Genomic DNA, 11,580 nt, shown 5'->3' with positions numbered 1-11,580 from the left:
TAAGTACACCCAACATTTGAGCCACATCTGCCTCTCTATGGATCCAACGATAAATACACTCAAGATTTGAGCCACATCCACCAACCACTCTAGGAATCAAATGTTAAATGCACCCAAGATTTGAGCCACATCCACCAACCACTAGGAATCGAATGTTAAATGCACCCAAGATTTGAGCCACATCCACCAACCACTAGGAATCGAATGTTAAATGCACCCAAGATTTGAGCTACATCTACCAACTGCTCTTCACTATTGTTTTAATTCATCATTCCGAGAATAGAATAGATTAGACATGAGTTCACCCTGCTCTTAAAAAGGACGTTCACTTGTTGGTCAACACATTCCTTCCATTCAGCTGGGCGAATGTTCACCTAGTGCTGATGGGTATATGGTCTCACCTTTCAGGGTATAAATACTGAGGGAAGGGATGTTGGTGATCCCAAGCCACCGGGATAAGAAAATAGTCTGTAGGTTGACCATGGATGAGTTTTTTTTTTTTGGGGGGGGGGGGGGGGGGGAGTGGAGGTATAATTGCCACATACCTGAATTTTAATTGTAAATAAGTCGCCTACATTTATTAGAAATCTAAAAAAGGGTATTTAAAGCACTTTCCAACGTTTGTTAAAGTTTATTTTAATGTTTATTTAGCAAAACTGGACCAGTAAATGTATTTTCCAATATTTAGGTTACAATTTGTACTTGTTCATGGTGGCAATGTGTACTTTTTGTGTGTTTTTTTTTTTTTTAAATGCTCAGGTCAGATTGTGTTATTAAACTTCTCTGGCACAGCAGCATCGTCTTGTGTGAAGGTGACCATGTCTTGTTTGACGGTGACTATGTCTTGTTTTTATTCTTGTCTGGGGGCGTCTATTGGAAACGCACGCCCTGTGCCGCTTGTTGTTGTACGTGATTGTGAAGGGTTGCTGGGGCCTAGAGGTGCTCCAAGTTGGAAGATTTGGTAATGCATCACTAGCTCCATACTTGTCATAATAGGGAGTCAAAGGAAGACTGGAGCAGTTGTACATGAAAGCCAATCCGTTTTCTAGATGAAGCTAGTTACTACGCACAGCTGCTCCAAGTTTAGTAAATTTGCCCTGTGGGGCTTTGGCTGATCCTGTAGGATGTATTGCTTATATGGACCATCTGACATATAGATGCTGTGTGCGGACAACATATGCTGTTGTATTCAGTAATTGTGTGCAATCCTGATGAAGACTCGTTGTAGGCAGCCAATAGAGTTGTTTTGGTGGATTGAACACACAAACTGACTCGCTTTCCCCATCTACGCACTGGAGGTGGATGGAGGAGAATCTTCTCCGCTTAGCTATGATATGCTGACAGTGGAGAGACTTCCCTGCAGTCAGAACACACTGATCAGTGTTGTCTGCAACGCTGATCGAGTGCGGAAAATCCAGCAGGGAGGTTGTACAGAAGTCGGATGAATTCCGATCCATGTATGGCTAATTGTTGTATTGACTGTGTGCATTCCTGAAGAAGAACCACTGTCGTATTGACTGTGTGCATTCCTGAAGAAGAACCACTGTCGTATTGACTGTGCGCATTCCTGAAGAACCACTGTCGTATTGACTGTGCGCATTCCTGAAGAACCACTGTCGTATTGACTGTGCGCATTCCTGAAGAACCACTGTCGTATTGACTGTGCGCATTCCTGAAGAACCACCACTGTCGTATTGACTGTGCGCATTCCTGAAGAAGAACCACTGTCGTATTGACTGTGCGCATTCCTGAAGAAGAACCACTGTCGTATTGACTGTGCGCATTCCTGAAGAAGAACCACTGTCGTATTGACTGTGCGCATTCCTGAAGAAGAACCACTGTCGTATTGACTGTGCGCATTCCTGAAGAAGAACCACTGTCGTATTGACTGTGCGCATTCCTGAAGAAGAACCACTGTCGTATTGACTGTGCGCATTCCTGAAGAAGAACCACTGTCGTATTGACTGTGCGCATTCCTGAAGAAGAACCACTGTCGTATTGACTGTGCGCATTCCTGAAGAAGAACCACTGTCGTATTGACTGTGCGCATTCCTGAAGAAGAACCACTGTCGTATTGACTGTGCGCCTTCCTGAAGAAGAACCACTGTCGTATTGACTGTGCGCATTCCTGAAGAAGAACCACTGTCGTATTGACTGTGCGCATTCCTGAAGAACCACTGTCGTATTGACTGTGCGCATTCCTGAAGAAGAACCACTGTCGTATTGACTGTGCGCATTCCTGAAGAAGAACCACTGTCGTATTGACTGTGCGCCTTCCTGAAGAAGAACCACTGTCGTATTGACTGTGCGCATTCCTGAAGAAGAACCACTGTCGTATTGACTGTGCGCATTCCTGAAGAAGAACCACTGTCGTATTGACTGTGCGCATTCCTGAAGAAGAACCACTGTCGTATTGACTGTGCGCATTCCTGAAGAAGAACCACTGTCGTATTGACTGTGCGCATTCCTGAAGAAGAACCACTGTCGTATTGACTGTGCGCATTCCTGAAGAAGAACCACTGTCGTATTGACTGTGCGCATTCCTGAAGAAGAACCACTGTCGTATTGACTGTGCGCATTCCTGAAGAAGAACCACTGTCGTATTGACTGTGCGCATTCCTGAAGAAGAACCACTGTCGTATTGACTGTGCGCCTTCCTGAAGAAGAACCACTGTCGTATTGACTGTGCGCCTTCCTGAAGAAGAACCACTGTCGTATTGACTGTGCGCCTTCCTGAAGAAGAACCACTGTCGTATTGACTGTGCGCCTTCCTGAAGAACCACTGTCGTATTGACTGTGCGCCTTCCTGAAGAAGAACCACTGTCGTATTGACTGTGCGCATTCCTGAAGAAGAACCACTGTCGTATTGACTGTGCGCCTTCCTGAAGAAGAACCACTGTCGTATTGACTGTGCGCCTTCCTGAAGAAGAACCACTGTCGTATTGACTGTGCGCCTTCCTGAAGAAGAACCACTGTCGTATTGACTGTGCGCCTTCCTGAAGAAGAACCACTGTCGTATTGACTGTGCGCCTTCCTGAAGAAGAACCACTGTCGTATTGACTGTGCGCCTTCCTGAAGAAGAACCACTGTCGTATTGACTGTGCGCCTTCCTGAAGAAGAACCACTGTCGTATTGACTGTGCGCCTTCCTGAAGAAGACCCACTGTCGTATTGACTGTGCGCATTCCTGAAGAAGAACCACTGTCGTATTGACTGTGCGCATTCCTGAAGAAGAACCACTGTCGTATTGACTGTGCGCATTCCTGAAGAAGACCCACTGTCGTATTGACTGTGCGCATTCCTGAAGAAGACCCACTGTCGTATTGACTGTGCGCATTCCTGAAGAAGACCCACTGTCGTATTGACTGTGCGCATTCCTGAAGAAGAACCACTGTCGTATTGACTGTGCGCATGCCTGAAGAAGAACCACTGTCGTATTGACTGTGCGCATGCCTGAAGAAGAACCACTGTCGTATTGACTGTGCGCATGCCTGAAGAAGAACCACTGTCGTATTGACTGTGCGCATTCCTGAAGAAGAACCACTGTCGTATTGACTGTGCGCATTCCTGAAGAACCACTGTCGTATTGACTAGCTGTGTACAGTCCTGAAGACCCACTCGCCCCATCAGACAATTCCAGTTATTTTTTTTCTACTCCTAGACTTTTGTCACACGCAAACTTAAAGCCAGATAAGACTGGAATCAAAGTATTTGTAAGGCTTATTTTCCTTGAGATGCACCAAAGTATAAAAGGAAAAGCAATGAAAGAACTTTCCAAGGTGCGCAGTGAATCTGCCATTAGTGCAGTGACTCAAGATGGCCAACCAATGTAAGTTGATGGTGGATCAGTTATGAGATTTCTTGTTGGTTTCTTAGGGTCATTGCAGTTTGTATGCTTCCGGTTGTCTGAACACACTATTTAGAGGGTCTACTTAGCGTCTGAATATATATTGAGTTTGCTCTGAAGAGTCCATGGCTTTAGGGAATTCATAATTCACAGTTTCAAGAGTCTTGTTTGGATCTGTTTCCACTGTTTAAAGGCAAGCGGTCCCCTTAAGTTGGATGTTCCCATAATGGTATGTTTTTATTTTTTTTTACGTCACAGCTTCGAAGTAGCATGCCCCCTTTTTAATACTGGTCAGCTGGACTCAAACTTCCACAAATCTCCCCACCCCATGGAGAAGATTTCCTTTCCACACACTATGTTCTGTGTATTGGTTGACGGGCTAGTCTACCCACATTTGATCCTTTGAGTTTAAAGCTATTTTACATTTTCAAAAGTGCAACCTTGGTACGAAGAGGTTGAGACTAACCAATCAAATTCTGGCCAGTGGTGGCTACGAAGAGCTCTATACACTTGGGATGAACTTGGATGAATAGAAAGGATTTGGCAATATGACTGCAGTACCCTGTTGGGTGGGGTTGTGCCCACATACCATGGGATATACATGTTACAGAATGGCTGTGAAGCAATGTTTTCTATGATACTTCCACACTGAAAAAGGATTCTGCATGTACTATATACAGTACATAGCATTTCACATAGGCATTATGCAGTAAGGCCTCGTGCACACTGGGTGTTTAGCCAGGTGCAGGTGGAAGATGCAGGCACACTTTCCAACCACACTGCCACAGCCAGTCAAGCTCTGAGAGGCCAACTGACAGGGATGGACGATGCACCGAGCAGTACTTAGTGCAGTATGTGCCCAGAACATAGACTACGGTACTTGTGTTCCGGGCGTTTTGAACCTGGGTGCCTACTGCCTTAAAAGGAAGTACCCGCTTGGTGCATTGTCCTGTCCTGTTAGTTGTCCGCCTCTCTAGGTGTTTGACAGGCTGCTGGACATCACACCTTTACCTGCCACTAGCACCCAGAGCCTTGTGCATGGGTGCTAAGTACATGAGGCCTTTACTTTCAGGAAATAATGGTGTGGAAATTGAGGTCAGCAAGCTTCAGTTAGAATAAATTCAAATATGGCAACTTGTCACCTCTGAGCCACTTTTGCGGGCAGGTGCTTGTATAGTTGGCAAGTGGGAGGCCATGACGTGCAGTGGCCAGAGCTCTGCTTTCAGTTGAAAATTTAAACCAGAAGGTGCCAAAACCCTGTGACTTTTCTACTCAGCCATTGTATTGTGAATTTAAAACCTAATGGAGATTTATGCGCCGTTTCAGTCTGCTTTACATCCTACCAATTTACTAAAAGGTGCTTCCGGACAATGCCAAATGCCAACATTAGATATCTCTTCTATAAAACCAGGGCTCATTTTTGTGCCATGCTGCCAAAGCTCCTTGCACCAGGGTCAGGATAGAGATTTTATCTGGAATAAGGTGAACTAGATGGTGCAAATAAAAATAAAAAATCTAAAGGGTGTTATGAGCTCTATAAATAAATAGGAATTTCTCCCTCCTTCCCCCCCCCCCCCCCCCCCTCAGATCCACAGCCATGGCAGTATAGTGGAGTGGATGGGTGGCCAATAGGACCCATTTATTAAATAGCTGTTACGCATAACTGTGATGCATGTAAATATGTAGATGAGTCACATTAAGCTACTTGTAATACTGGTACAGTTTGATTTAAAGTGAACATGTCATCCATAATGGAGGTGTACCAATTATGTACACGCACAAAAAATAAAAATAAAAGGCAACGGCTAAGAAAGAAGCCTGTTCACTGTAATGAATTGGCTAAATATTCCATATGGATGAAAGTATCACTTTTAGTGGACATATCAGCCACTTTAAAAAAAAAAAAAGTCTTGCCTTTTCCATTAGCAGAAAGAAGGGTGGTTTTACGGCACTTTCCCTGTCCTCTGGAGCCATATCTTCCCCCCCCAGTGTAATGGCAGACTTTCATTGGTAAAAAGCATGTGTTGGACTAGAGCAGGGATATGCAATTAGCGGACCTCCAGCTGTTGCAAAACTACAAGTCCCATCATGCCTCTGCCTCTGGGTGTCATGCTTGTGGCTGTCAGAGTCTTGCTATGCCTCATGGGACTTGTAGTTCTGCAACAGCTGGAGGTCCGCTAATTGCATATCCCTGGACTAGAGGATGGTGGGTGGGAAATTGGACTACCAAACAGGAAAGTCACGCCCTTAGTAACAAAGTTGGGTCAAAATAGGACACCGGAGGGGTCGCTCTAGCTATGATATTGGCTTTCCAATTTACTGTAAAGGGTACCTGTCAGAGCCGAGGCTTCCATCCAGCTGTCCCTAGAAGCCCCTGTAAATAGTATGTGACAGATAGGACAAATCGTTGATGGTCTGTTTAAATGTTCTGGTCAAACAAGAGCTTTTGATGCCGGTGATTTCCTAGACTCGTTGAGGGGTTCATAGGCTGTGAAATGCTCTTCATAGCTCTTAGAGAAATCTTTGTCTGTATAGGTATATTTTGCTTAGTATATAGGAATATTTTTATAATTATAGGATAGCATTTGCTTTTTTTTTGTTTTTTGGTGTCGTACAAGGTTTTAATGCCACACAAACGAATCCCACTTCCTTTACAGTTTGCCTCTTCCCCCGACCGATTGGGGCCTGTGTGCAGATTTGAGATGAGGTGTGTATCCGAAAATCGAGGTAACTTTATGCCACGTTAGTCGGGTTATGTATTCCATTAAAATTAGATTCCGTTCAGGCGATCACCTGAAATCTTTCTTGTTTTTTTCTAAACAAAAGCTAAAATCGGGCTTCAAGGGGAGTTTCTACCCTGTATGGATGGCACCAGGGAACACATCCTGAACCCCAATCTGCACATAACATACCCATACAAATGTAATCTCTTGCTTCTATGAGAGTAACCAACTTGTTTTCAGCTCTTGGAATGATTATGCTGTTATAAGACCCCTTTCATACTGGGGCAGGCGTTGGCGGTAAAGCACCGCTAGCGGCCGAAGAAAAGGTCAATAGCGCCTGTGTTGCGGCGCTGCCCATTCATTTTAATGGGCAGGGCGTTTTGGAAGCGGTGTATACATCGTCCCAAAGGTGCTGCTGCTTCTGCAAGCGCACCGCCCCAGAGGAAAAGCACTTGGGTTTTCACACTGGGTGGCTTGAGAGGCACCTTATAGATGTTATGTTTAGCGCTAAAACGCCTGAAAAGTGCCCCAGTGAGAAAAGGGTCTAAGGCAGTGGTTCTCAACCTGTCTAGGGCCGTGACCCCTTGATAAAATTTCCCAAGTTGTGGGGACCCCTAACAGCAAAATTATTTTACTATCGTGGGTTGTCAGCACCCAAGGCAAGACAAGTAATTTGCGCCCCTAACCCACGGACATCTTGCGTTCTGATCAGCCAACTTAGGTTCTCTTGATCAAGGCCATCTGTTGATCTGAGAACTGTAGTAGGGACTTTTAATGGCAACTAGATAGTGTTACTCACGGTGTCTCCGACTTTGTGATTTCTCGTAGCAGTGACACTTATGCTGAAATCAGCAGATAGGGTCTCCTCCAGTCCCTCCCACTTCACATTCCTCACCAGTCAGCTGACCTCTAGTCCCTGCCCCCCAGCTATGCCCCGAAATAAATGGGTGGCTGTGAAGAGGCTGACTGGGTGGCTGCAGGCTTCAGGAACAGCCCAGGTTTTGGTGACCCCTGGCAAATCCTCATTTGACCCCCAGGTTGAGATCCACTGGTCTAAGGGGTAATTGCTAGTAAGTGGTTGAAACCCAGTTTTGGCTAGAATTTGGAAAAATTACAGTTACCGATTCCCTCCCCCCTCCCCGGTGTGTTACCCCCAAGCAAGCTATTTTATACTTCCTGTCCCTGTGACCCCCATACTGGGAGAGGGACAGGAAAGCACATTGTCAGACTTTTTTTTTAACACTTCCTTTCTCTAACATATTTTTTTTTTTCTGTGTCCCCTCTTCACAGAAATGTCACATCACTTTCTGATCACAAATGAAGGGCAAATCCTTCCAATAGGGACACAGACAGTAATAAGATGAAGCTGTAACGTTTCCTCACTCCATCCAAAACAAAATATTTTTTGGCAGCAGTGAGTCTTTGAATTGTTTAGTAGCAAGAGATTACATGGTTTCTTTAGTTTTAAAGTGGAACTAAACCCTCCTCTCCAGCCAAGGAAGCTGCCATCTTGGCCTCTGTGTTTTGATCTGCACATGTGGTCGGTTTTATTACCAGCCATTTGATGGAGTGACAGTTCAGTTGAGAGCACAAGCAACTATGACAGATCTCATTCACAGCAAGCCTTAAATGGAGCGGTGTTGGGAAACTGTTTAAATGGAGGGTTTAGTTCCGCTTTTACCCTGAACTTTCGGTTCAAACTGGACAGTTCTATTCTTTAACACATTATGTGAATGTTATTATTTTGTGACCAGTTACATGAAATACATTATTGTGTTGCTTCTGTGTCTCCTGGGTGATTGGTATTGTGTCTCCTGGGTGATTGGTACAGTAGGTAAAAAGGTACAATTGGCACACAGACTACTATGTAGCTGGTAACATAATTAAATCACTGCTGTGATTTGTTGTTTAACGGGCAGAACCCGCGATCATGGCTACATTCACACAGGAGTTCATGTGCAGATAGTTTGCTGCATTTAGAGTCAGATAAATGCCATCTCTGGATATAACATCTCTGCTGCGGCCGCATACAAATTGGCTGCAGTCTAGAGCTTGGAAACACTGACCTTGGACATTCACTGGCTGCATCCAGAGTTGGTATTCGCTTGAATGAGCCCTACGATTAAGCCCTGATGGGTGTGGCGGAATGCATCGGGTGGTTTTTGGGCGCCTGCACCCCTTACCTGAGGATCGCGAGAGCTCAGTCTCCGGCGAGCAGCATTCCAATTGTGGCATCTCGGTCGCTCAGATGAGCGATTACTTGCAAAAGGCAGCAGTGCCTGCCAAAGTACAAATCGTACATCTGAAGTGTGTAACAGCATTAACTACTGGCAAAAATCTGATTCTTGCCTGGGACCGCACGTGAACTCTGATGGGAATGTAGGGTAGTGATATTAGAATAAGCGGCTGCTAAATTTTCTCAATACAGCCAGTGAAATGTCTTGCCTCACTATAGGGGGGACTGTGATTGCATCATGTATGCAGAGTTTTAGGCACACTTCCTGCTGGGAACACAAAAGAAAAAATAGCATGTCCACCCCAGAAAGGGGAGTGGGGTACACCCACCCCTATGAAAGTCCTTTTATATATTCCTTCATGTATACATGGTAGCTTGTGTGCCTAAGAGAAAAGCGCAAACTGTTTTATTAAATGTTGTTCTGAAATGTTTATTTTTCTATCCTGGTTCATCCATTAACATTTTATAAAGAGGTGAGAACACATTTAAAATGTCGATTTGTATGCATGGGTCAATAAATCTCTATATATGTACTTTTGGTTCTCGATTTATTTATTATTATGTCTTAAAATGCTTTACTGTTAAAAAATCTGAATTTTAAGGCCGTCTGGATCATCACTTCTTTTCCTGTTGTCTACAGGACAAAAAATGTAGGTGATATAAAGATTTTGGGGGTACAGCACTAAGCAATCCTAATACAGACTCTTTCCAATAAAGAGCCCAACAAAACAGGAAAATTAGATGTCCACTTGCTGACCATAATAAATATGTGTATGTATATATGTACACACACACACACACACACACACACACACACACACACACGTTTACAAAGCAAACACGCGGCTAATTGGCCACTCGGACTGCTTTCAGGAGAGACCATTGCCGGCTGAAAATAAGTACCGGGGTTATAACCCCGGTATTTTTTATTTTTTTCTCCCTTCAGCCAACGATGGTCTCTCACGAAAGCGGTCCAAATGACAAATTTTAGTCCCCCTCCCACGCTTAGTTTCCCAGGCTAGCGGTAAAAACTATCTGACAGTTTGCACGGCTGGCCATAGAGGTGAACAGAGACCAGATCATCTCTTATTGCCTCTATGATCTTGGAGGATCAGAGCGACGGCATGACACCACTTCCATTCTAGGGCGGAAGTAAACAATTTTTTTTTTTCTTTTTAAAGCAAAAGATCCAACTTTTCTTTTTTTTTGATCTTTTACTTTAAAAGGTAGGAGAGATTTGGGGTCTTCGAGGCCAGATCTCTCCATAAAGAAGACATGTCATACCTTTTTTCTATTACAAGGCATGTTTACACTGCAAATAGAAAAATGCCAACGATTGCCTTTTTATTCTCTGCTAAAAAAAAATTTATAGATATCTGTATCCCTCAAAAATATCCACTCGCATTTTGCGGGGGGGGGGGGGGGGGGGGTTAGAGAATCAGAAGCACCGCCGGCAGCCTGGGGTTTGTCAGACTCGGAGCGATAGTAGGAAAGGAGAAGAGAGACGCTGCCGCCTGGTTGATCAGCGCGCAGGGAACAGCTTTAATTTCAATAGCTGTCTACCCTGCCACGCGCTATCATATACAGCCTCTTCCCGTGCACTTTGATAGACAGATCACCCGTCCAATCCTGGGACGGGTGATCTGTCTATCAAAGTGCCCGGACAAGGGGGAGGGGCTGTATAATCTCGGCGCGCGGCTGGGAACACAACTATTGAAATGAAAGCTGTTCCCTGCGCGCTGATCAACCAGCCTACGGGCCTACACAGTACACAGGTAGGCATTGGAGAGACCGAGCTGCATTGGGAACATGTGGCTGCACTGGCTAAATTGGGGACACAGATAAAGTTGTTTATTTTTATAACTTAATTCTGCATAAAACATTGTGTCATTTCATGAGATAATTTCTGAGGGTGGGATGCGGGGCAGTGTATGGGTTTGTGGGGCAATTGGTGGTGAGTAACCCTTGAGGCCTGGCTAGTAGCTCAGGACTTGAAATTTTGAGCCCTGTAATAATAATGTTTGGGGGTTCTAAGTAATTTTCTATGGCTGTGTGTGTTCCGTGTTCTCACATTCCAGGGCCCCAGCCTGGGGCGTAATTTAATGAATTTGAATTGATTGTCCCTTTGGGATAGCTAGGACAGATTGGAGCACCTAAAAAGTATACTTTGAGTATGATACTTACATCTAAATGTCAGAATAAAAGTGTACATACCTTGTGAGACATTGAATAAATGCTGTGCACAATAACTGCAACGAATGAAGGGTTAGTGCGATTTGGTTGCTTACGGACACAAACAGACTAAGACCCCCATATACACAATTTGATTTTCTTCAAATTTACCAAAACCATATAATATGAGGTCAAACCTTAAAGGTAAAAAAAAAAAAATTCCCCTAAATAGCTTCCTTTACCTTAGTGCAGTCCTCCTTCACTTACCTCATCCTTCCATTTTGCTTTTAAATGTCCTTATTTCTTCTGAGAAATCCTCACTTCCTGTTCTTCTGTCTGTAACTACACACAGTAATGCAAGGCTTTCTCCCTGGTGCGAAGTGTCGTGCTCGCCCCCTCCCTTGGGCTACGGGAGAGTCAGGACACTCTCTACATTGCAGATGGAGAAAGGAGCTGTGTGTTAGTGGGCGTCCTGACTCTCCTGTAGTCAAAGGGAGGGGGCGAGCACGACACTCCACACAATCTGACAACAATTGTCCGATGGAGCATAAGAACTGTTGGATTTTCTGACAACAGGCTGTCGCACAATTCCGTCGGATAATC

This window comes from Rana temporaria, chromosome 12 (genome assembly GCF_905171775.1).
Source record: "Rana temporaria chromosome 12, aRanTem1.1, whole genome shotgun sequence".
Taxonomy (NCBI): Eukaryota; Metazoa; Chordata; class Amphibia; order Anura; family Ranidae; genus Rana; species Rana temporaria.
The sequence above is the reverse complement of the archived record's forward strand: the minus strand, read 5'-3'. Positions refer to the sequence as shown.